This window comes from Hyperolius riggenbachi, chromosome 2 (genome assembly GCF_040937935.1).
Source record: "Hyperolius riggenbachi isolate aHypRig1 chromosome 2, aHypRig1.pri, whole genome shotgun sequence".
Lineage (NCBI taxonomy): Eukaryota > Metazoa > Chordata > Amphibia > Anura > Hyperoliidae > Hyperolius > Hyperolius riggenbachi.
In genome coordinates, this window is record NC_090647.1 from 547,743,568 (window position 1) to 547,766,071 (window position 22,504).

Below are 22,504 nucleotides of genomic sequence, written 5' to 3' on the forward strand. Positions count from 1 at the left end.
GAGGTCAGCTGACCGGCCTGGTCAGCTGATCCCCCCCTTGGCCATCATAAAAGTTCTGCCTTTTAACGTATTCCTAAACCTGTGTGAACTAACAGACTCAGCCACACCAGATGCACGCTGCTGCGTGCAAACCGCCGCGTTGGACGCGGAATCAGCCGCCTTGCTGTCAGTACATGCAGCGGCTCCTCCGTATCCTGCCATGTTACTAGAGGCACACTTCCGCCTGCAGACTGCCGCGTTGGACGCGGAATCAGCCGCCTTGCTGTCAGTACACGCGGTGGCTTTTCCGCGTTCTCTCACAGAAAGCTTACTGTTTTTCTTTTAAACTATCCCGATTCAAAACGTCTTGTCTGTAAAATACAAGCTCTAGTCTCCAGCAAGACTTAGCTACTGCCTGTCTGCATGAATGTATAGCTCCCAACTGTCCCTCTTTTGGAGCCCTGTCCCTCTTTCCTCCTCATCTGTCCCTCTTTCAGGACTTTGTCCCTTTTTCTATGTAAATATATATATTTCTCTACTAAAAAAATGTGTTTGACTCTAAACTTTATCCCACCTTTAAATTGATATTTATTACCGATTTTAAAATGTTCAAATGAAGGAAAATGAACCAGGATAGAAAGGAGCAGTGCAGTTGAAATCTTTATGGTATGCGAGACTAGTGGTGTGGCGGGGGCATGGTCAGGGGTGTGGTGGGGCGTGGCTTACGTGTCCCTCTTTCTCATCTCAAAGTTGGGTGTTATGCATGAATTGTCTGACAGTTTTGCATTGCTGGCAGTTGTTTTTCTACTGCATTCCAGTGTGAACTAGCTAATTGATGAACAAGTGGTTCAGTCTTTCTTGAACAGTGCGTGTGCGGTACACTTACGGCGACGGGCGCGCGAGTGAGACAGGCGTGCGGAGGGGCCACGCAACAGCGCCACCGGGGGAAGAACGAAGGAAGCCTGGAGGACACCGAGGCAAGTCACGGACTACGAGGGGCTGGAGGAAGCCCCAGGTATGTTCATTATGGCTTTTTCTTGGTCTTGCTCAGGGTCCCCTTAAAGGTTATTCTGCTGTTGCTTATCTTTTAGAGCAGAAAGGAAGTTACATAGTTACATAGTTACTTGGGTTGAAAAAAGACATACGTCCATCGAGTTCAACCAGAGAACAAAGCACAACACCAGCACCAGCCTGCTCCCTCACATATCCCTGTTGATCCAGAGGAAGGCAAATAACCCTTACAAGGCATGGTCCAATTAGCCCCAAAAGGGAAAAATTCCTTCCCGATTCCAGATGGCAATCAGATAAAATCCCTGGATCAACATCATTAGGCATTACCTAGTAATTGTAGCCATGGATGTCTTTCAACGCAAGGAAAGCATCTAAGCCCCCTTTAAATGCAGGTATAGAATTTGCCATAACTACTTCCTGTGGCAATGCATTCCACATCTTAATCACTCTTAGTGTAAAGAACCCTTTCCTAAATAAATGGCTAAAACGTTTTTCCTCCATGCGCAGATCATGTCCTCTAGTCCTTTGAGAAGGCCTAGGGACAAAAAGCTCATCCGCCAAACTTTTATATTGCCCTCTGACATATTTATACATGTTAATTAGATCTCCTCTAAGGCGTCTTTTCTCTAGACTAAATAAACCCAGTTTATCTAACCTTTCTTGGTAAGCGAGACCTTCCATCCCACGTATCAATTTTGTTGCTCGTCTCTGCACCTGCTCTAAAACTGCAATATCTTTCCTGTAATGTGGTGCCCAGAACTGAATTCCATATTCCAGATGTGGCCTTACTAGAGAGTTAAACAGGGGCAATATTATGCTAGCATCTCGAGTTTTAATTTCCCTTTTAATGCATCCCAAAATTTTGTTAGCTTTAGCTGCAGCGGCTTGGCATTGAGTACGATTATTTAACTTGTTGTCGATGAGTACTCTTAAGTCCTTATCCAAGTTTGATGTCCCCAACTGTAACCCATTTATTTTGTATGGTGCTAGACCATTGGTACAACCAAAATGCATGACTTTACATTTTTCAACATTGAATTTCATCTGCCATGTATGTGCCCATATAGCCATCCTATCCAGATCCTGTTGCAATATGTCCCTATCTTCCTGAGAGTTGAAAATAGGGACATACTTACCTCGTCTTCAGTTCCTCTCAGAAGCTCACCGTACTCTTCTTACGATTTCTTCCAGTTCTGACAAGATTTTGTCAGAACTGAACTATATCAGATGCTGTCAGTTATAACTGAAAGGACAATTGATGTGCAAAGTAATGTCCATATTTCCCTATGGCTCAAGTGGGCGATATTACATTTTAACAGTGTACTGACCCGAAAGCTGTTACGGGGTCATCACCAATTTTAAAATGGAGAACTGAAAATTCCATTGATCACAGAGGACAAACATGGACGTGGGAGAGTAGAAAGAGATTGATGAGTAGACTCTGCGGGAGGTGAGTATGACATGTTTGCTTATTTTGACTAGCGTGCAGCGTGCAGTTCAGCCTCGCGTCTGAAAGAGGCTACAGTCACCCAACGTCAAAGTCAAAATTACCTGCGCTGCGCCTGATCTAGATGTGTGTGCAGTGGGGATCCTCCTGCTCCCCCTATGTGTGTCTATAAGACATTTCATGAACGTCCCTGTCTGCTTAGTGAGAGTTGCTGAAAAACTGCTACAGACAGTTGTTCCAGTCAGCATACTCTCCTGTCTGTACTGGGCTTTGTTCTAAAACTTTTATTTTCCCTTAGCAAGTTGTACTTTAAAGATGATTAGCAAATCAAGGTGGTTCCACATAGATAAAAAAAAGAGTCTCTACAGAGCGCCAGGCTAATGTTTGAGCCCGGAATATTGCTTTAAAAGATTTAAAAGATTTTTTTTATATATGCATGCGTTCTCCGTGCTCTGTCCTGTCTGCCATTTGATACTTCCTTCTGACCGCCATGCCTTCAGGCGCATTTTCTCCCTTCCCGCAAGCCTTTTAATTTAGTAGAACGCCATCGGGCCGGGTTGGCGCTCTTTGGCGCGGGCATACGTGCCTGCTTTCTGTTTGTTCTGCGGGAAGAAAAAGTTCTAGCGTGACGAGAATTGCGATAGGCGCTCACGAGCTGAGAAGGGCCAGGCAAGGCTTTTCATTTTATTTCAGTTTGAAGTTCAGTTTCGCTTCACCTCCGAGCCCGTCAGAGATCCTCGACGTGTCGCCCCAGCCCTCTGCCGCCTCGGGGCTTTCAAACAGGCGACTCTCGCGGAGCCGGCGACGGCCGCATTCTGACAGGACATCTGAAGAGCCGTCGAGAAGACAGAAAGGACGGGCTTCAAAGCCGCCAGTGTCTGGCCCTCTCCGGCGAGTCTTATTACCAGCCGTGGGGACGCCGAGTCAAGCTGTTTGCTCGCGCCGCGGCCCGCTATCTGTGTTTGGCAAACGACCGTAAAGGGAATGTCACAGGGCCCGAGGATACGGCATCAGCATCTATAAATAATTGTCGGGGAGCGGGATGACTGAGCAGCGCTTTGTATTTTCCCCGAAGGCCACCGTACGCGCCTGGGTACAAGCGAGCGGAATGTGAAATGGAAATGCGATCGGCCTCTCCGGCAAGCGCTGCAAAAAAGACTGCTTTCTGAAAATGTATTTTCTACAACTGCCAGTAAAGCAGGTTATTGGCTGTAGCATAGCGCGGATCTGCGTATCCGGCCATCACGGCGCCATCCTGAGGGCTATACCACAAAACTAGCTCAATATGCGCACGGGCTTGCGGGATGATAAAACGGAGGTGAAAGGAACAATAACTTGTTTTCAGCGAACCTAAAAAGGCGAGTTATGATCACGTAAAAGTATTCAGCTGGGTGTAAAATTCAGCTTATCCAAGATAGGATGGGGCTTCCTGATCACAGGCAGGAAGTTAATGCAAACATGAAGTGAAAATAAACTTGTGAAATGATTAAGGGCTGGTTCAGGTGGATAGCTGCTGAGCTGAAGCAGGCAATGTGGGCGCCGCCATATGCGCTTATTGAAACATCAGCATTGAGGGGTAATTTGGGTGCCCGCAATGCCCAATAAATATCGGGCAATACGGACGTCCAATTACGCCTCAGTGCCAATATTCCAATAGCTGCCTATGCTGGCGCACAATAAATTTTCTTTTTTTTTCTCTTGCGGTTGGGTTAGTGGCAGTTGGTGGTGGGAAGGTTAAGGTCAGGTGTGTGAGTGTGTGTGTGTGTGTGTGTGGGGGGGGGGGGGGGGTTATGGTTAGGCGTCAGCTAGGAAGTTTGTGCTTGATTGAGAGTTTTAGGGTTATGGGTGAGTTAGGGTATTTATGGGGGAAGAAGGTTAGGGTTGGACGTCAGGTAGAAAGTGTGTGCGGGGGGGGGGGGGGGGGAGTGTTAGGGTTACGGGTCAGTTAGGGTATTTATGGGGGAAGGAGGTTAGGGTTGGACGTCAGGTAGAAAGTTTGTGCGGGGGGGAGGGGGGGGAGGGGGGAGTGTTAGGGTTATGGGTCAGTTAGGGTATTTATGGGGGAAGGAGGTTAGGTTTGGACGTCAGGTAGAAAGTTTGTGCGGGGGGGGGGGGGGGGGGAGTGTTAGGGTTATGGGTCAGTTAGGGTATTTATGGGGGAAGGAGGTTAGGTTTGGACGTCAGGTAGAAAGTTTGTGTGTGGGGGGGTCATTAGGGTTAGGCATCATGCAGGAAGACTGGGGGGTTTAGGGATATGTGTCAGGTAGGAAGTTTGTGTGTAGGGGTGATGTTAGGGTTAGATATCATGCAGGAAATTTGGGGAGGGGGGGGGGGTGTTAGGTTTTTGTGTCATATAGGAAGTTTGTGCGGGGGGGGGGGAAGAGGTTAGGGTCAGGCATCAGGTAGGACGTCTGTATGTGTGTGTGGGGCTAGGCATCAGGTAGGAAGTTTGTGTGCGTGTGTGTGTGTGTGTGTGTGTGTGTGTGTGGGGGGGGGGGGGGGTATAGGATTTGGCGTCAGGTAGGAAGTTTGGGGGGGGGGGGGGGAGTTAAAATGTTTATGTTGCACATAAGATACATTTCCTCTGCTCTCTGTGAGAAAGCTCTGCCTGTCTCTAACTGAGCTCTCTGCACACACAGGGTTAACAGATGCACTGTGAGGGAATTCCCCCTCCCCTCATGGTTCACTGTGCCAGAATTGCCATCAGAAAAGTGTGAGGGCTCGTTTCCACTTGAGCGGCACGATTTGCTCGCGGAAACCGCGTCAACGAATCTGCATGCGGTTGCGGATTCGTTGACGTTTCCATGCGGATTTTCATGCGGAATCGCCCGCGGTTTTAACGACACGATTTTAACCATGTCAATGCCGGCAAGCATTGACATGGGTTTTTAGACGAAATCGCACGCGGAAACGCTGGGAAAACCGCAAGACTAAAGAGCTTGCGGTTTTCCTATTTAGTTACATTACCGACGATTCGCGTGCGGGTGTGCGGCGTACGAATTCTGACGGCTCTGCTGTGCAGATTTTGTCTGCATAGCGAGCCACACAGAATTCCTGACAAGTGGAAACAGCGCCATCCACTTGTATTGGTTGAGCGAATCTGCATGCAGGAAACGCATGCAGATTCGCTCGAGTGGAACCGAGCCCTGAAAGGAATTAGATAACAGTAAACAAAGAGATAAGGTGTCAAATGTATACACCAGTACTTAGCAGCACTTCCCAAACATTTCCCATCTCAACTGAAAAAAACATATGAATCAATAGTGTTCCTTTAAGGTTGGGCGTCGGGGAGAGGGTTCTGTGTGAGAGTAGGCTTAGGTTTGGCCATAGGAAAATATTGGTATTTAATACTGACATTTTAAACTTGAATAGTAAAATATCTGTATAAAATGTAGATATTTTACTATCGGTATTACTGGGCACACACATTTCCATGTGCCTTTTTTCGATAGACGCTGCTGAGCGGTGCATTTGAACGCTGTTGCAGGTAATCAATGCTGGTAATCAATTGCTAAAAATCACAACTCATTTTGGAGCATTTGAAAGTGTTTAAAAGGGTTTGCGAGCGATACGTTTCAAGTGGTTAGAGTAGAAAATCAGAAAAATGCTGACACTAAGGGTCTCCAGTTTAGTGCATACATTTGGAAAAGTCGCAAGCTAAATTAGAAATGACATTAATTAACAATATTACTAGCAATATTGGTAAATAACAATTTAAGTGCAACATTAAATAACAAAACGGTAAATAACAATTTAATTGCAGTATTACATTATCAGTAAATTTACTGATAATGCTGAACCCAACTATAATCTAACCTCTCCCTACTCTCAGGCCTGGAACCCACTGAAAACCGCAAACGCAAAACGCAACCGCTAGCGTTTTGTCTGAGCGGTTTGCAAGCGGATTCATGCGCGTTTTTGGTCGTGTTTTGCAACATTGTATTTTTTTCCCCAGCGGTTGTGTAGCGTTTTGCGTTTTGCGTTTTTATCCTGATTGGTCCTGTGAATTATTTTTCATTTTGTTACAGTGTGTTGAACCGCAAAATGCTAGCAAAACCGCTCAGTTTAGGTTTTGCTGAGCGTTTCTGCTAGCGTTTCAATACTTTACATTGAAGCGCTAACGCTCCCAAAATGCTGCAGGTCCTGCGTTTGCGTTTCTGGGAAACGCAAACGCTCCTGTGGAAGTTGCCCCATCCATTAACATTAGCCCAGCGTTTTGGCAAACTGCTAGCGTATCGCAGTGCTGCCAAAACGCTGCCAAAAGCGCTCCTGTGGGTTCCAGCCCTCACACAGAACCTTCCCTGGTGGTGCCTAACCCTAAGACACCCCTGGTGGTGCCTAACCTTAACCCCCCCCCCCCTGTTGATGCCTAACTCTAAGACCCTCCCTGGTGGTACCAAACCCTAACCCCCCCCCCCCCTCCCCAGTGGTGCCTAACCCTAAAACCCCCCTGGTGATGCCTAACACTAAGACCCCCCTTGGTGGTACCAAACCCTAACCCCCCCCCCCCCCGGTGGTGCCTAAACCTAAGACCCCCCTGGTGGTGCCTAACTTTAACACCCCTTGATCCCCGCTAACAATGATATGATACATTTCAATTGCCGCTATCTAACGTAACTGCTTTCTATATTAGGGCTGGTTCAGACGGACGTCTGCGTAGCGTCGCGTCTGGGGGCGTTGCGGCGGCTGCGCGGTCAGGCTTTCAGTAGCCTTCGGTCGCGTCGTGATGCGGTCGCGTTTTTTTTTTCCGTAGGGGAACATTAGCCGTCGCGGTTGGCCGCTCCCTGGAAGCTACATGTTGCTTCCAGGGGCAGCCCGAACGCTCGCGAAAATCGGGACCCGAATGCCACGTTCGGGTAAAAGCGCGCAAAAGCTCGGTGTAAACGCTCCCATTCACTTGAATGGGAGCGTTTACCGCGACGGTCCGAACGCTTGCGGTAAACGCTCCGCAAGCGTCCGTCTGAACCAGCCCTTACGATAAATAACAATTGCGCCCACATATATTGATAAATAACAATTGCGCCCATTTTTGGCTGTGACTTTTTCAACTGCTCCTCCTGTAGTTGTCCTGGTCTCTTACTGTCTCTCCTCTCTTCCCCTCCAGCCGCTATGCCCCACTGGAAGCTGCATGCACGGCCCCAGGCCTCACGCACCCCAATTGCGCTCCTGTGGCTGGGACTGGTCTGCGCTTGCCCACTTTGAAAAAATTGCAACTGCGCATGTGCGAACACGATCCAGCAGTTAGCAGTAGCCCACGATTGGCTGAGTTGGCAGGATTTTGGAGGGGCACAGACAGGGCAGTTTGTAGACTAAATTGCACCCAGGGTGAGGGTATAAAAATTGCGCCCCCTTTCCCCCACACCCCCGTGAACTCGCAAACCCTTTCTCTTTAGAGAAAGTCACACAACCACAGGTCACAAGTAGATCTGCCTACTTACTAGTGACCAGCTGCTCATCCAGGAGGAAGCAAAGTCCAGGAAAACACACAAATGAAGAGAGCCCGGAAAGCCGACTCCTCCATGGGCGCCGCGCACTGACAGCCTGCAGTACCGCTACAGGACATCAGGTGTCATCAGGCGGTGGTGACGTGATGATGACTTGACGTCTGACGCAGGCAGCCCAGGAGGAGTCAAGGGGGGAGATCACACTGGTAATATTCTTCTTCCATTTGGCTGCACTGCGTGTCACCAGCTCTTTAGCAGTCCTTCTGTCTGTGCACCCCTTCTTCTACTTGCCGGTCTACGCCCAGGGCGTTCGCCCTGCCCAAGAAACGGCCCTGGGCACAGCGGAGAAGAGTGGCAAGACAGCGCAGTAACAGGAGAAGTACAGATGCCTGTACGGTAAGTTAAACTGGGGACCTTATTGTCACTTTTAGTTCCCTTTAACCAGTTCACCACTGAGGGGTTTTTCCCCTATGGACCAGAGCAATTTTCACATTTTAGCGCTCCCCCTTTCATTCACCAATAACTTTATCACTACTTCTCACAACTAAATGATATATATCTTGGTTTTTTTTTCGCTTTCTTTGGGTGGTATATTTTGCTAAGAATTATTTTATTATAAATGTATTTCAACAGGTATAATAAGAAAAAAATGAAAAAAAATCATTATTTTTCAGGTTTCTGCTATTATAGTTTTAAAATAAAATGTCCTACTGTAGATAAAACCCACACATTTTATTTACCCATTTGTCTTGGTTATTGCAAAGTTTAAAATATATGTCCCTAGTACAATGTATGTCGACAATATTTTATTTGGAAATAAAAATGTATTTTTTCCGTTTTGCAGCCCTCACTATTTACAAGCCCTTATTTGCAAAAATAATAGTAATATAGCAGTATACACTGGGATGCAAAAGTTTGGGCAACCTTGTTAATTGCAAAACAATTCCAAATAAATACACAATGGGGTGTTCTATGAACCAATATATACTCTTATTTATTCTTCATTCACAGTATCTTCAAATTGCGGACAAGACGTATGGTTACAGATTCAGAGTTCCAATTCACATAAAAGACTGCCTGACACGTGTTTCACGGCCAAAAGCCGTTTCCTCAGAGGCACACCGCATACAAATATCTGTTCAAAAACATACAGTATATAACATATGAGCCAAATACATACCATTAGAGAACCATGCATATGTCAGGAGGCCACTCGAATAAAAAGGATTAATCTTACCAGATGAGCCAACGACAAGTAACACCGCGATCTAAAAAGATGCATACAGCATGTATGGCAGTAAGCTAGGGTACTGCATAAACCCATAAAGTTGAGTAAAATTTAAAAACGTCCAAGCACAATTCCACCAAAAGTAGTAAAACCCAAGTGAACCATAGACTCACATAGTAACCCAAGTGAAGCATAGACTCGCATAGTAACCCAAGTGAACCATAGACTCACATAGTAACCCAAGTGAACCATAGACTCGCATAGTAACCCAAGTGAACCATAGACTCACATAGTAACCCAAGTAAAGCATAGACTCACGTAGTAACACAAGTGAACCATAGACTCACGTAGTAACCCAAGTGAACCATAGACTCACATAGTAACCCAAGTGAACCATAGACTCACGTAGTAACCCAAGTGAAGCATAGACTCACGTAGTAACACAAGTGAACCATAGACTCACGTAGTAACCCAAGTGAACCATAGACTCACATAGTAACCCAAGTGAACCATAGAGTCTATGGCATAGACTCACATAGTAAAAACCACCATTAGCAATAGACTTCATGCCACATAGTGTGTTACCTTACCTGATGTGGAAACCACAAGAGTGATCCAGCCTACACAAGTGTGCATATACAGGGCTGGATTTGTACTCTTTACCGCCCTAGGCCACTGTCACCAGCCGCCCCCCTTCAGTAGGTAGTGAGGTGACCCCTCCCACTTCCCTCTAGTATAGGTAGCCAGATGACTCCCCCCCAGTATAGGTAGCCAGATGACTCCCCCCCCCCCCCTTCCCTCCAGTATAGTCAGATGACTCCTCTCCCTTTCCCACCAGTATAGGTAGCCAGATGACCCTCCCTTCCCTCTAGTATATGTAGCCAGATCAGGGTTGCTCGTAAACTACGCCAGCGCGAATCTACGCATCGTAGTACGCAACTACGCATCGTAGTTCGTAGGCGAAGTTTAAGAAGTACACTTACGCATTTCCGCGTAGTCGTAGTCCCGCTATGCGTAGCTTCACCCGCTACGCGTAGTTGACGTATGTATTGCGAAGTCAACTACGCGTGCGGTAACTGCATTGATATGGGTCATTGCGCATGCGCAGAAATTTTATTGCCCTTTGTACGCATACAATTTCGCATTGGATGTTGGAATGTATGCTTAAATTAGTTTGTGTATGCGCATAGTTAGCAGATTATTGCGGAAATTTTTCCGAATAAGGGCATAAGCGGTCGCATCAACTACGCTATGCAATACGTGAAGCTTGCATATTTTAATGCGTAGTCTACGGTATGCTAACGTAGCGAAGTGGCTGATTTTGGAGCCGTAGATTGCGAAGTGTATTTGCGTAAAAATACGCGTAGTTCCAGAGTAGCGAAGCTGGCTGCCTACGACCATCCCTGAACCAGATGACTCCTCCCCTTTTCCCTCCAGTTTAGGTAGCCAGATGACTGCCTTAATCCCTCCTTTTCCCATATCCCCACCTTTTAAGTATAGGTAGTCAGCTCGCCTTCACACCGCAGCAGCCATCCGCGTCATTAATTTCTCCACTCGTCATCAGTGCAGAAGCTTCCTCTTCCTTTTTGTCTCCAATGCTGCCCAAGTCCATAGCCGCCGGCCACAACGCCAACGTGAACAGAGAGCAAGGTGATCGCCACACAGGTGGCTAGCAGCAGAGTATGCGGTCAGACGCTTGCCTGAGCTCCCTGGATTGCAGCATTTGCAAGCTTGCAAATGCTGCACCAGTTTAGCCTGCTGCTTTGGTGCCCTTGCTCCTGTGGTGCCCTAGGCCATGGCCTAGGTGTTCTTGGCTTAAATCCGGCCCTGTGCATATATATATCCATATGTGCATAAAGCTCTAAGACTTTAGACCAACATAGTAATAAAATGTGCATAACATGCATCCCACAATCCTCATATAGCCACATCTCTGTGGCTCCTCCAAACATAGTGTTGATCCATGGGCCCAAACAGTTCTAATTTTGTAGCAGTAAGTAAAAAACAGCAGTGAGACTGGCACTCAAAACAGAACTGGAAAACAGCAGCTGGACCCTGGTTCAAAGCAGTACGTGCTCTAGGTCTCATACAATTCAGTATTTCCCATAGAACAAACAGCAGACCTGGCACCGATTTGAAATATTCCAAGAGTTTCCTTTAATCCAGCAGGTACAGGCAATACATAAAGAGCAAGTAGGTGGTCGGCCGAAGTTCTAACTTTGTTTCATCAGTCCACGAAACACTACAACAAAAGTTTTGGGATAGTGTTCTATAGTGTTGTGGTTATTTCATTATAAATGTTATGTTATATTTGTCTGACTTACAAGTGCCTCTTTGATTTAATTGTAAACAAGATGACTGAAATGATCAAAATCAATGGCAAACTGGCCAAAACACTCAATTTCAGTGGGGTTTGAATAATTTTTACACAACTGTAAGTATCAGCAAACAGACAGGGTCCCTCAGACCCGAAGGTTACATCATATACATCACTGCACTATGTCCAACAACCATTTTATATGGGAATTCCCTTATAGTGGAGACTAAATAGAGGAAAAACAAGCAATGTGCTATACAGCATTCAGTGCCCATTCTATGTGATAGACAAAATCAGACATCCACACCAAGTGCGCAATAAGACCAGTATGGTGGAATGAACGTACATACCAAATAAGAAGATAGTTTCCATAGGAAAATAAGATTATCTGAAGTTCATAAAAGAATTGTGCTAAGCGGCGATTCCATGTACAGATGGACTGCGAGAAGCGCTGCCTGTCCTCCCCACTTGGACATAAGAAGTGATGGCAACCAATAGGAACAGAGTATGCCTTAAAGGGGAACTGAAGAGAGAGGTATATGGAGGCTGCCATGTTTATTTCCTTTTAAGCAATACCAGTTGCCTGGCAGCCCTGCTGATCCTCTGCCTCTAATACTATTAGCCATAGCCCCTGAACAAGCATGCAGCAGATCAGGTGTTTCAGACTTTAAAGTCAGATCTGACAAGACTAGCTGCATGCTTGTTTCTGGTGTTATTCAGATGCTACTGCAGAGAAATAGACCAGCAGGGCTGCCAGGCAACTGGTATTGATAAAAAGGAAATAAATATGGCAGCCTCCGTATACCTCTTACTTCAGTTCCCCTTTAAAGGATACCCAAAGTGACATGTGACATGATGAGATAGACATCTATTTGTACAGTGCCTAGCACACAAATAACTATGCGGTGTTGCTTTTTTTCTTTCTCTGCCTGAAAGAGTTAAATATCAGGTATGTAAGTGGCTGACTCAGTCCTGACTCAGTAACTACAGTGTGACCCTCACTGATAAGAAATTCCCTTTTTTACCTCTTTCTTGCTTTCAGAAGCCATTTTCTGCTAGGAAAGTGTTTTATAGTTGGAATTTCTTATCAGGAAAAGACACACTGTAGTCATTTCCTGTCTGAGTCAGGACTGAGTCCGCCACTTACATACCTGATATTTAACTCTTTCAGGCAGAGAAAGGAAAAAAAGGAACACAGCCTAGTTATTTGTGTACTAGGCACGGTACATACCCATGTCTATCTCATCATGTCACGTGTCACTTTGGGTATTCTTTAAAAAGAAGTACTACGCATGCGTGAGGATGCAACAAGGTATGCGCACTGCGCATGCGCTGTACTGTGACTGCCACGCCGGATATAGTGCCGTCTGGCGCTTGCTATAGTACGCATGTGCTCGCTTCTCTTTATATATTGGACACCCAGCATTTATTTTGTTGCCCAAACTTTTGCATCCCACTGTATAAAAAATCCTAAGGTAACGATTTATGCATTTTTTTAAAAATACATTTCACTTTTTTCTACTTTTTTCTACATCAGGTACATAAGGGTGCTGTTCTATTTGAAAAGTACACTGATCGCGATGATGGCTTTGGGCACTTGCCGTGGTCAGTATTGGGTGCTTTAATCTTGCTAGTTTGGTTAACTTTTCTAGTAACGGGACCTGAAGTGAGAGGAATATGGAGGCTGACCTATTTATTTGCTAATAAACAATACCAGTAGTACTGCTTGGCATCACTTAGTGTCTGCATCACACACCTGGAAGAATCATGAAGCCAATCAAGTCACACTTCAGTCTTAAAGGATACCACAACTGAAATGTGACATAATGAGATAGACATGTGTATGTACAGTGCCTAGCACACAGATAACTATGCGGTGTTCCTTTTTTTTTCTTTCTCTGCCTGAAAGAGTTAAATATCAGGTATGTAAGTGGCTGACTCAGTCCTGACTCAGACAGGAAGTGACTACAGTATGACCCTCACTGATAAGAAATTCCCCTTTTTTACCTCTTTCTTGCTCTCAGAAGCCATTTTCTGCTAGGAAAGTGTTTTATAGTTGGAATTTCTTATCAGTGAGGGTCACACTGTAGTCACTTCCTGTCTGAGTCAGGACTGAGTCAGCCACTTACATACCTGATATTTAACTCTTTCAGGCAGAGAAAGAAAAAAAGGAACACAGCATAGTTATCTGTGTGCTAGGCACTGTCCATACACATGTCTATCTCATTATGTCACATTTCAGTTGTGGTATCCTTTAAATATCTGATCTGCATGTTTGTTCAGGGTCTATGGCTAAAAGTAATGAAGGCAGAGGATCAGCAGGCCAGCCAGGCAATGTGCATTGAAAATGCATACTGCATGTAATCCTCCAGATTGTTGGAAGTATCAACAGGATTATTACCTAAACTGAAGTATAGTAAAGCAACCACAAGATGTCACTGTGTGTAAAATGTGATGATGATCTTTATGGTGTTGTTATTTCCTGTATTCTCTGCAATCTTCTCTGTAGGTAAGCTGCATTTAGTGTATGATTTATCTCTGCATGTATTTCTTCAGTAAATAGTTCTAACTTGTTATACCACCAGGTGCCGATCTGTGTGTACAGACAGACCACTCTGCAGTATCACATATCCCTCTCACGTCAGGTTTTCTTCAATGCGGATGATCCTGTGCACTGCCTGACTTACTTTCAGTATTTAATAGTTTATAGTTGGCACTTTGCTTGCAGACAGGTAGCGTCAGCATCAGCCAGTTCCCAGTTTCTCTGCCAATCAGAGGCTGGCGTGTGATTTAGCAATTCCGGGCTCCAATGGCCGCATGTTTTACACCACTATGCTACGCTTCAATGCCTGGCACCGCACACGGGGATCTGAGACCTGCCAGCAGCTGCTCTGTCACACAAACCTGTTACTGGAGCTTATAATAAACAGATCGTGTGCTAACATTACTGCCAGAGGCCACTAAGGAGTGATGCAATCAGACAGACCGTTATTATGAATGTGTATTTATGTTGTACTGACATCGAATCTGCAGCACATTATAGAGTACATAGTCATGTCACTGACTGTCCTCAGAGGAGCTCACAATCTAATCCTACCATAGTCATACTCTAATGTCCTACCATATTATTAATATTATTTAGAGGCGTAGCTAGGGTTTTCAGCGCCCGGGGACAAAGACTGTTAATGCGCCCCCTAAGGTGAAGGGTCGTGACCAAATGTGGGCGTGGTTATAGGTGCTCCACATTTGGTCACGCCCCTTCAAATGTACATGGAGGTTAGCAGGCTCACGCTCACCCACCCTCCCTCAGTATGTACCTTCCAGCATGTTCCAAGACAAATTCAGCAATCATGAGCCCCCCCATCAAGACAAATTCTGCAATCATGAGCAAACATGAGGCCCCCAACATGACCAACTCAGCAATCGTGAGGCCCCCAACAAGACAAATTCAGCAATCATGAGGCCCCTAACAAGACAAATTCAGCGATCTTAAGGGCCCCCAACAAATCATGAGGCCCCCAACAAGACAAATTCAGTAACCATGAGGCCCCCAACAAGACAAATTCAGCAGTCATGAGGCACATAAATAGACAGCATTTCACATAAATAGGCAGAGTGCCCCCTTAATATAGTAGACACCTCTCACCTGGCAGCAGTTCCCCAAAATACACTCAATCTGACAGCAGTGCTTCCCCAAAAATAGGTAGTCCCAGGTCTATAGGTGTCCCCAGAATAGGTGGCCAGCAGTATAGATGTGCCCAGAACAGGTAGCCAGGGGTAGAGATGTCCACAGAACAGGTAGCCAGGGGTATATGTGCCCAGTATATGTAGGCAGGGGTATGTGTCCCCAGTATATGTAGCCAGAGGTATATGTGCCCAGTATATGTAGCCAGGGGTATATATGCCCAGTATATGTAGCCAGGGGTATATATGCCCAGTATATGTAGCCAGGGGTATATGTGCCCAGTATATGTAGCCAGGGGTATATATGCCCAGTATATGTAGCCAGAGGTATATGTGCCCAGTATATGTAGCCAGGGGTATATATGCCCAGTATATGTAGCCAGGGGTATATGTACCCAGTATGTGTAGTTAGGGGTATATGTGCCCAGTATATGTAGGCAGGGGTATATGTGCCCAGAGTAGGTAGCCAGGGGTATATGCCCAGTATATGTAGTTAGGGGTATATGTGCCCAATATATGTAGGCAGGGGTATATGTGCCCAGAGTAGGTAGCCAGGGGTATATGTGCCCAGAGTAGGTAGCCAGCGGTATATGCCCAGTATATGTAGTTAGGAGTATATGTGCCCAGTATATGTAGGCAGGGGTATATGTGCCCAGAGTAGGTAGCCAGGGGTATATGTGCCCAGAGTAGGTAGCCAGGGGTATATGCCCAGTATATGTAGTTAGGGGTATATGTGCCCAATATATGTAGGCAGGGGTATATGTGCCCAGAGTAGGTAGCCAGGGGTATATGTGCCCAGAGTAGGTAGCCAGGGGTATATGTGCCCAGAGTAGGTAGCCAGGGGTATATGTGCCCAGAGTAGGTAGCCAGAGGTATATGCCCAGTATATGTAGGCAGGGGTATATGTGCCCAGAGTAGGTAGCCAGGGGTATATGTGCCCAGAGTAGGTAGCCAGGGGTATATGTGCCCAGAGTAGGTAGCTAGGGGTATATGCCCAGTATATGCAGTTAGGGGTATATGTGCCCAATATATGTAGGCAGGGGTATATGTGCCCAGAGTAGGTAGCCAGGGGTATATGTGCCCAGAGTAGGTAGCCAGGGGTATATGCCCAGTATATGTAGTTAGGGGTATATGTGCCCAATATATGTAGGCAGGGGTATATGTGCCCAAAGTAGGTAGCCAGGGGTATATGTGCCCAGAGTAGGTAGCCAGGGGTATATGTGCCCAGAGTAGGTAGCCAGGGGTATATGTGCCCAGAGTAGGTAGCCAGGGGTATATGTGCCCAGAGTAGGTAGCCAGGGGTATATGTGCCCAGAGTAGGTAGCCAGGAGTATATGCCCAGTATATGTAGTTAGGGGTATATATGCCCTATATATGTAGGCAGGGGTATATGTGCCCAGAGTAGGTAGCCAGGGGTATATGTGCCCAGTATATGTAGGCAGGGGTATATGTGCCCAGAGTAGGTAGCCAGGTCAGGTGTCCCCTTCCCCAGCAGGAGGGGAGCAGCGCAGAGAGGAGGAAGAGCTGCTCTCCCTTCCTCGCTGTCCCCTCCAATGTCTGTCCGGTGGCTGGCAGCGGCGGGCGGAACTTACCTCCGTCTTGTCGCAGCGCCGGATGGATCTGCCACTACTCTGGTCTGGTCCAGACCAGAGCAGCGGCTGCGGGACCCGAACTTCCGGCCGGCGCTGGAGCGAGACGGAGGTGAGTTCCGCCCGCTGCTGCCAGCCACCCGGACATTGGAGGGGACAGCGAGGGAGGGAGAGCACCTAAGGTGAGGGAAGGAGGGGGGAGATGGCCCCCCTTCCCCACCGTCCGCACAGCTCTCCCTCTTCTCTGCGCTACTCCCCTCACCCGCCGCAAAAAAAAAAAAAAAAAACCCCGCAGCTCAGCCAGGCGGAGGGCGCCCTTGGGGACCAGGCGCCCCGGGGCACTTGTCCTACCCCGACCCCCCCCCCCCCCCTAGCTCCGTGCCTGATATTATTATTATTATGTATTTATAGAGTGCTGACATCTTCTGCAGCACTTTACAGAGTACATAGTTATGCCACTGACTGTCCTCAGAGGAGCTCACAATCTAATCCCTACCATAGTCATAGTGTACTGTCCTACCATATTATTATTATGTATTTATATAGCACTGACATCTTCTGCAGCACTTTACAGAGTACACAGTCATGTCACTGACTGTCCTCAGAGGAGCTCACAATCTAATACCTACCATAGTCATAGTCTAATGTCCTACCATATTATTATTAGGAATTTACCAGTATATAGCACTGACATCTCCTGCAGCACTTTACAGAGTACATAGTCATGTCACTTACAAACCCCAAATAAAAGTCTGCTGCCAAATTTGTGCAGTGTATTATTATTTGATAGATAAATGAAGATTACAGATTACCTTATCTCTTAAGAGAATGTGCCCTTGTGCATTCCCATGATTTTCCCCGTCAGCGCCGGTCGGCTGTAAGTCAGGGAATTTCGGACGTTTCGCGTCTCGTCTGCAGCGACAGCAGACAGTCGCTATCCCTGGGAAATCCATACTGCATGTAAAAGTCGTAATAATTGATCAGTAAATGGCGGTTATAACTCTAATGTCTGCAGCGCCCCCCGGGGGATTGGAATGGCGTGTTCGACAATATTTAATGCTGGTTATTTACTGAGGGGCCGCAGCTGATTATTGTCCTGTAACAGGAAAATGGCTCTAAACAGCTAATCAATGGAATGTGGGCGATCAATGCGACCTCTCCTCCCTGGTGACCCATAAGAGCACTCACTGTCCGGAGCTCATCGCGTACCAATCGCCGTCTAATCTCCATGTCTACAGGAAAGCACGGGATTGCAGCTTGTCGCCTGGCAATCATGCCACAGATGGACAGATCAGAAAGCAATCGCATATTTAAAGCGGACCTGAACTCAGAACTTCATCTCAGCTCTAAGAGATATGCAACAGGGTAATAGCCTTTACAGAAAACATTTCTTCGTTACAGCTGATACACATCCTGCAATAAACCTGCAGTGTGCCTGCTTCCTCCTTTCATGGAAGCAGACATATGGTTAACATCCTGCGTTTACAAATTAGCTGATATTACAACTTGTGCTTAGTCACAGATGGGAGTGAATTAAACAGGCTAAACGCTGTAGGTACCGACAGGGTGCATTTCTATATGTTTTCCTTCTGTCCAGTGCAAGAGTTTAGGTCCACTTTGAAGAAGTACTTCAAAGGGGGGGTCCAAGAAATCAATACATTGCAAAGTGAGAAGTTTAAAAAAAAAGGAAGAGAGACTAAGTAATGATTGATATACGACATGTTATTTGTTCATGTTGTTTAATCCACAGAGAGCCTGCAGGTCATCAACTTTACTGCTGGCAGACAATAGAAAAAAAAATAGACAGCACCAACTGCCATCATCTATAACAACCCCCATTAACAATACGAGTCTGCTGGGAATACACAGTAATTTCCGACATGTCCGATTACCCACCCGATCGATTCCGCGTTTGATACCGCGGGCGGGGCAATGGAAAAAGATAAGAAAAACGAGCAGAAGAGAATCGCCCGCAGGGTCCAGCGGGGAATCGATCCGGTGGCATAATCGAGCAGTACAAACGTACCCTGTATTCCCGGCATAAAAGGTTGTATATTTATTGATTTACATATGAACAGAGGGGGATACTGCTTGCTTGGCAGTTGGAAAGAGCCCTTATTTCCCACAATGCAACGAGGGTCACAGACAGGAAACTGTTAGGACCTAGGTCCTGACATCACACTGTGGGAGGGGTCTCACCACAATATCAGCCATACAGACCCCCCCCCCCCCAAAAAAAAAGATCTATTTGAGAAAAGGTAAAGATTTCTCATGGGAAAGGGGGTATCAGCTACTAATGAGTTAGTCCTAGAGTTCATAATAATTTGCAGTGCTTGAGAACTTTCACCTGATATTCTGTTTAAGTGACTACAAGGAAGGAATGGAAAGCAATACAAACCTGAGACATGTTCTCACCCTTCCCCCACGACAAGTACTATGGTACTAACATAGTACCATATGGTAGTAACATAGTGTACATAAACACATGGGAGGTTCCAGAGAGGAGGTACAGCTAATGTAAAGAGACCCTGTATTTGCTTCAAACGCCACAAGCCTAATGCATTAGAACTCTAATGCACTACATGTATCCACACACGATACAACCAGATTGTTTGTTTTGCCGACGTTATTGGCTTCAATTCACTAAGACACATTCAGTAAAAAATAAAGGGTTGGTAAAATACCACATCACAGGTAGTTATCGATTTGTGATACAAGCAATTCACCAATGGGGCAATAAATACACAATTCAATTCAATATCAACAACAAAAGTTCAGATAATATGATTGCTGATAATCAATCAATAGCAGGGGTGCTCGGATACCCCTTTTTAATATCCGAATTGTTTCGGATCCGGATACCCAGATATCCGGATCCGAATCCGAACTTTTTAGTATCCGAGTAAACTTGGATATCCGAACCCAATAGCCGGCGGATTCGGATATCCGGATAGAAAACCGGAAGTGACCTGAAAATGGCTTAAAATGCTTCCAAAATGCTTTGTTGCGTCTCTTAAAATGGCAAAAATCCCTTTCGGAGGTCTCTCTCTCACTCTCTCGGCCTGGATGCCTTCGAAAGGGATTTTTGCCATTGAAAGTGATTTGGACTTCTGCTCGGATATCTGAACTATTTCGGATTTTAGATGGGAAATCCAAGTTTGCTCGGATATTCGATTCGGATTTTAAAAAATATCCGAATTGCTATTCAAGGTTCGGATAGTGGAAAAAGTTCGGATTATCTGGGTAGTTCGGATATCTGAAATCTTGCTGAGCACCACTGATCACTCAATGCTTTTACTCACATACAATTCTATCATACATATTTATCATACTGAAACATAGAATCGCTTCTTTAAACTTGTACCATTCATGGGCACCTGTGAAAATACTTATGTGTCTAATTGACAATGGTGTGGCAGAGTGGTTAGAGCTCTCGCCTTGCAGCGCTGGGTCCCCAGTTTGAATCCCAGCCAGGGCACTATCTGCAAGGAGTTTGTATGTTCTCCATGTCTGCAGGTGTTTCCTCCAGACACTCCAGTTTCCACCTACATCTTTTTTGTCCACTGTGATCAATGGAATTCTCTGCCCTCCATTTTGAAAATGTCCGTTACCCCATAACAGCTCCCTGGTCAGCACACTGTTAAACTGTAGTAAAGCGCACTTGAGCCATAGGGAAACATGGACATTACCTTGCTCATCTGTTGTCCTTTCAGTTAAAACAGGCAGCAACTGATATATTTCAGTTCTGACAAAATCTTGTCTGAACCGGAACAAATTGTTGTTAGAAGAAAATAGTGAGCTTCTGAGAGGAACTGACGGTGAGGTAAGTATGTAATATTCATTTGCAGGTACATCATGTGCTTATTTTAAATAATTTTACTCCATTAAGGTTCACTTTAAAGCGGACTTGAACTCCTCTCTGCTCTTAAAGATACGCAACAGCATAATAACCTTTAAAGAAAAACATTTTTGTTGCAGTTGATAAAAATCCTAAAATAAATCTGCACTATTTCTACTTCCTGCTTTCATGGAAGCAGACCTATTAACATCCTGTGCTTTCAAATGAGCTTATCTGCCTTATCTGCCACGGTGCCACGGCAGTCAAAAGAAACAGGGAGAGATCAAATTACAACTTGTGATTAGACACAAAAGAGGGGGAATTAGACAGGCTAAACTCTCTAAATACATACAGGGTGCATTTCTCTACGTTTTCCTTCTGTCCTGTGCAAGAGACAGGTCCACTTTACGCTTGTGATCTGTACAGCGATTGTGACCTCCTTTTTTTTACCTTTTGCTTCTGGGTTGTAAAATCGCTGCAAAATCGTTTTGTATGAGCGACTGAAAATAAATTTCGCACCGATCCTACAGTTTGTATTGGTGCACAATTGCTTCAGTGAAATCGCCTCCATTGACTGTCATTAGCCACATGCTTTTGGAAAGGCCTGCGATTCCAAGGCCCAGCGAAAATACCCGGTGCTGGCGGCTGTCATAAGCCACTGAGGGCCGATGACAGCTGCCCTGCGACGTCAGGCTCCAGCTAACCGTGTAGGCCCAGGCAGAGCGAGCGTCCTCGGACCAGCAGGACGTCCTCGGACCAGCAAGACGCATCTAGCAGGGTTGTCACCCCACATGGGGGGCTTAGCTCCACTCGCTGATAGAACATGGGGTTCAGGCATCAGATATAAAGTCATGCAATAGACAGCCTTACCTGGAGTCACAGGGGTGCCTGGCTGAGAGTGTCTGGCAGGGCTGGGGGGAGTAACCACCTCGGCAGGACTCTCTGGCAGACGGAGGCCACTATATTTAGTATCAGCCTAGCATTGGCTGCTGATAGGGTATCCTCACATGGAATGCCAGGGCTGGAGGCTTGGGGGCAGGGACCCTCGTCACTGACACCACAACACAGACCACCACAGGTGACAGCCAACCGTCAATAACCATTAAAGACGTCTGCCTACTCATAACTACAGAGGGACACAATGTATTTGGCCAGAGACCAAGGGACTCATTTACTTAAGCTGTCCATGCACTATATATTACAGTCATTAATTGTATGCTCAATCTGACAAACCCATCAAATCAAAGAAAAATAGATTAAAAAAATGAAAGCCTATTCACACATCCATTATTCAGTTAGCTATTAGGAATCTTTTGGAATGACCGTTTCTTTCTGGTGGGAAATCTGAAATAATAGTTGCAAAAATGTTTGTAATGTATAGAGGGGAACTAAGAGGACTGATTCTTTCAACAAAACTATGACTATAGTAAGGATTAGAGTGTGAGCTCCTCTGAGGACAGTCAGTGGCATGACTATGTGCTCTGTAATGTGCTGCAGAAGATGTCAGTGGTATAGAAATACATAATAATAATAATATGGTGGGGCATTGGACTATGACTATGGTAGGATTAGATTGTGAGCGCCTGGGGACAGTCAATGAAATTAGTATGTACTCTGTAATGTGCTGCAGGAGATGGCAGTGCTATATACATACATAATAACAATATGGTAGGACATCAGACTATAACTATGGTGGGATTGGATTGTAAGCTCCTCTGAGGACAGTCAGTGACATGACTATGTACTCTGTAATGTGCTGCAGGAGATGTCCGTGCTATATACATAATAATAATAATAATAATAATAATAATAATAATAATAATAATAATAATAATAATATGGTAAGACATTAGACTATGACTATTGTAGGGATTAGATTGTGAGCTCTTCTGAGGACAGTCAGTGACATGACTATGTACTCTATAAAGTGCTGCAGGAGATGTCCGTGCCATATAAATACATAATAA

The 22,504-nt window shown here is 45.7% G+C and overlaps 1 protein-coding gene across 1 annotated transcript in view; it reads right to left on the reverse strand.

The window, feature by feature from the left end:
* Window positions 1-21,475, reverse strand: part of STYXL2 (serine/threonine/tyrosine interacting like 2) — a 164,780-nt gene extending 143,305 nt beyond the window's left edge. The window contains exon 1 of the mRNA XM_068266398.1: window positions 21,408-21,475. The gene's annotated coding sequence lies outside the window, so the exon portion shown is untranslated. The remainder of the gene's footprint in view (window positions 1-21,407) is intronic.
* Window positions 21,476-22,504: the final 1,029 nt, after the last annotated feature.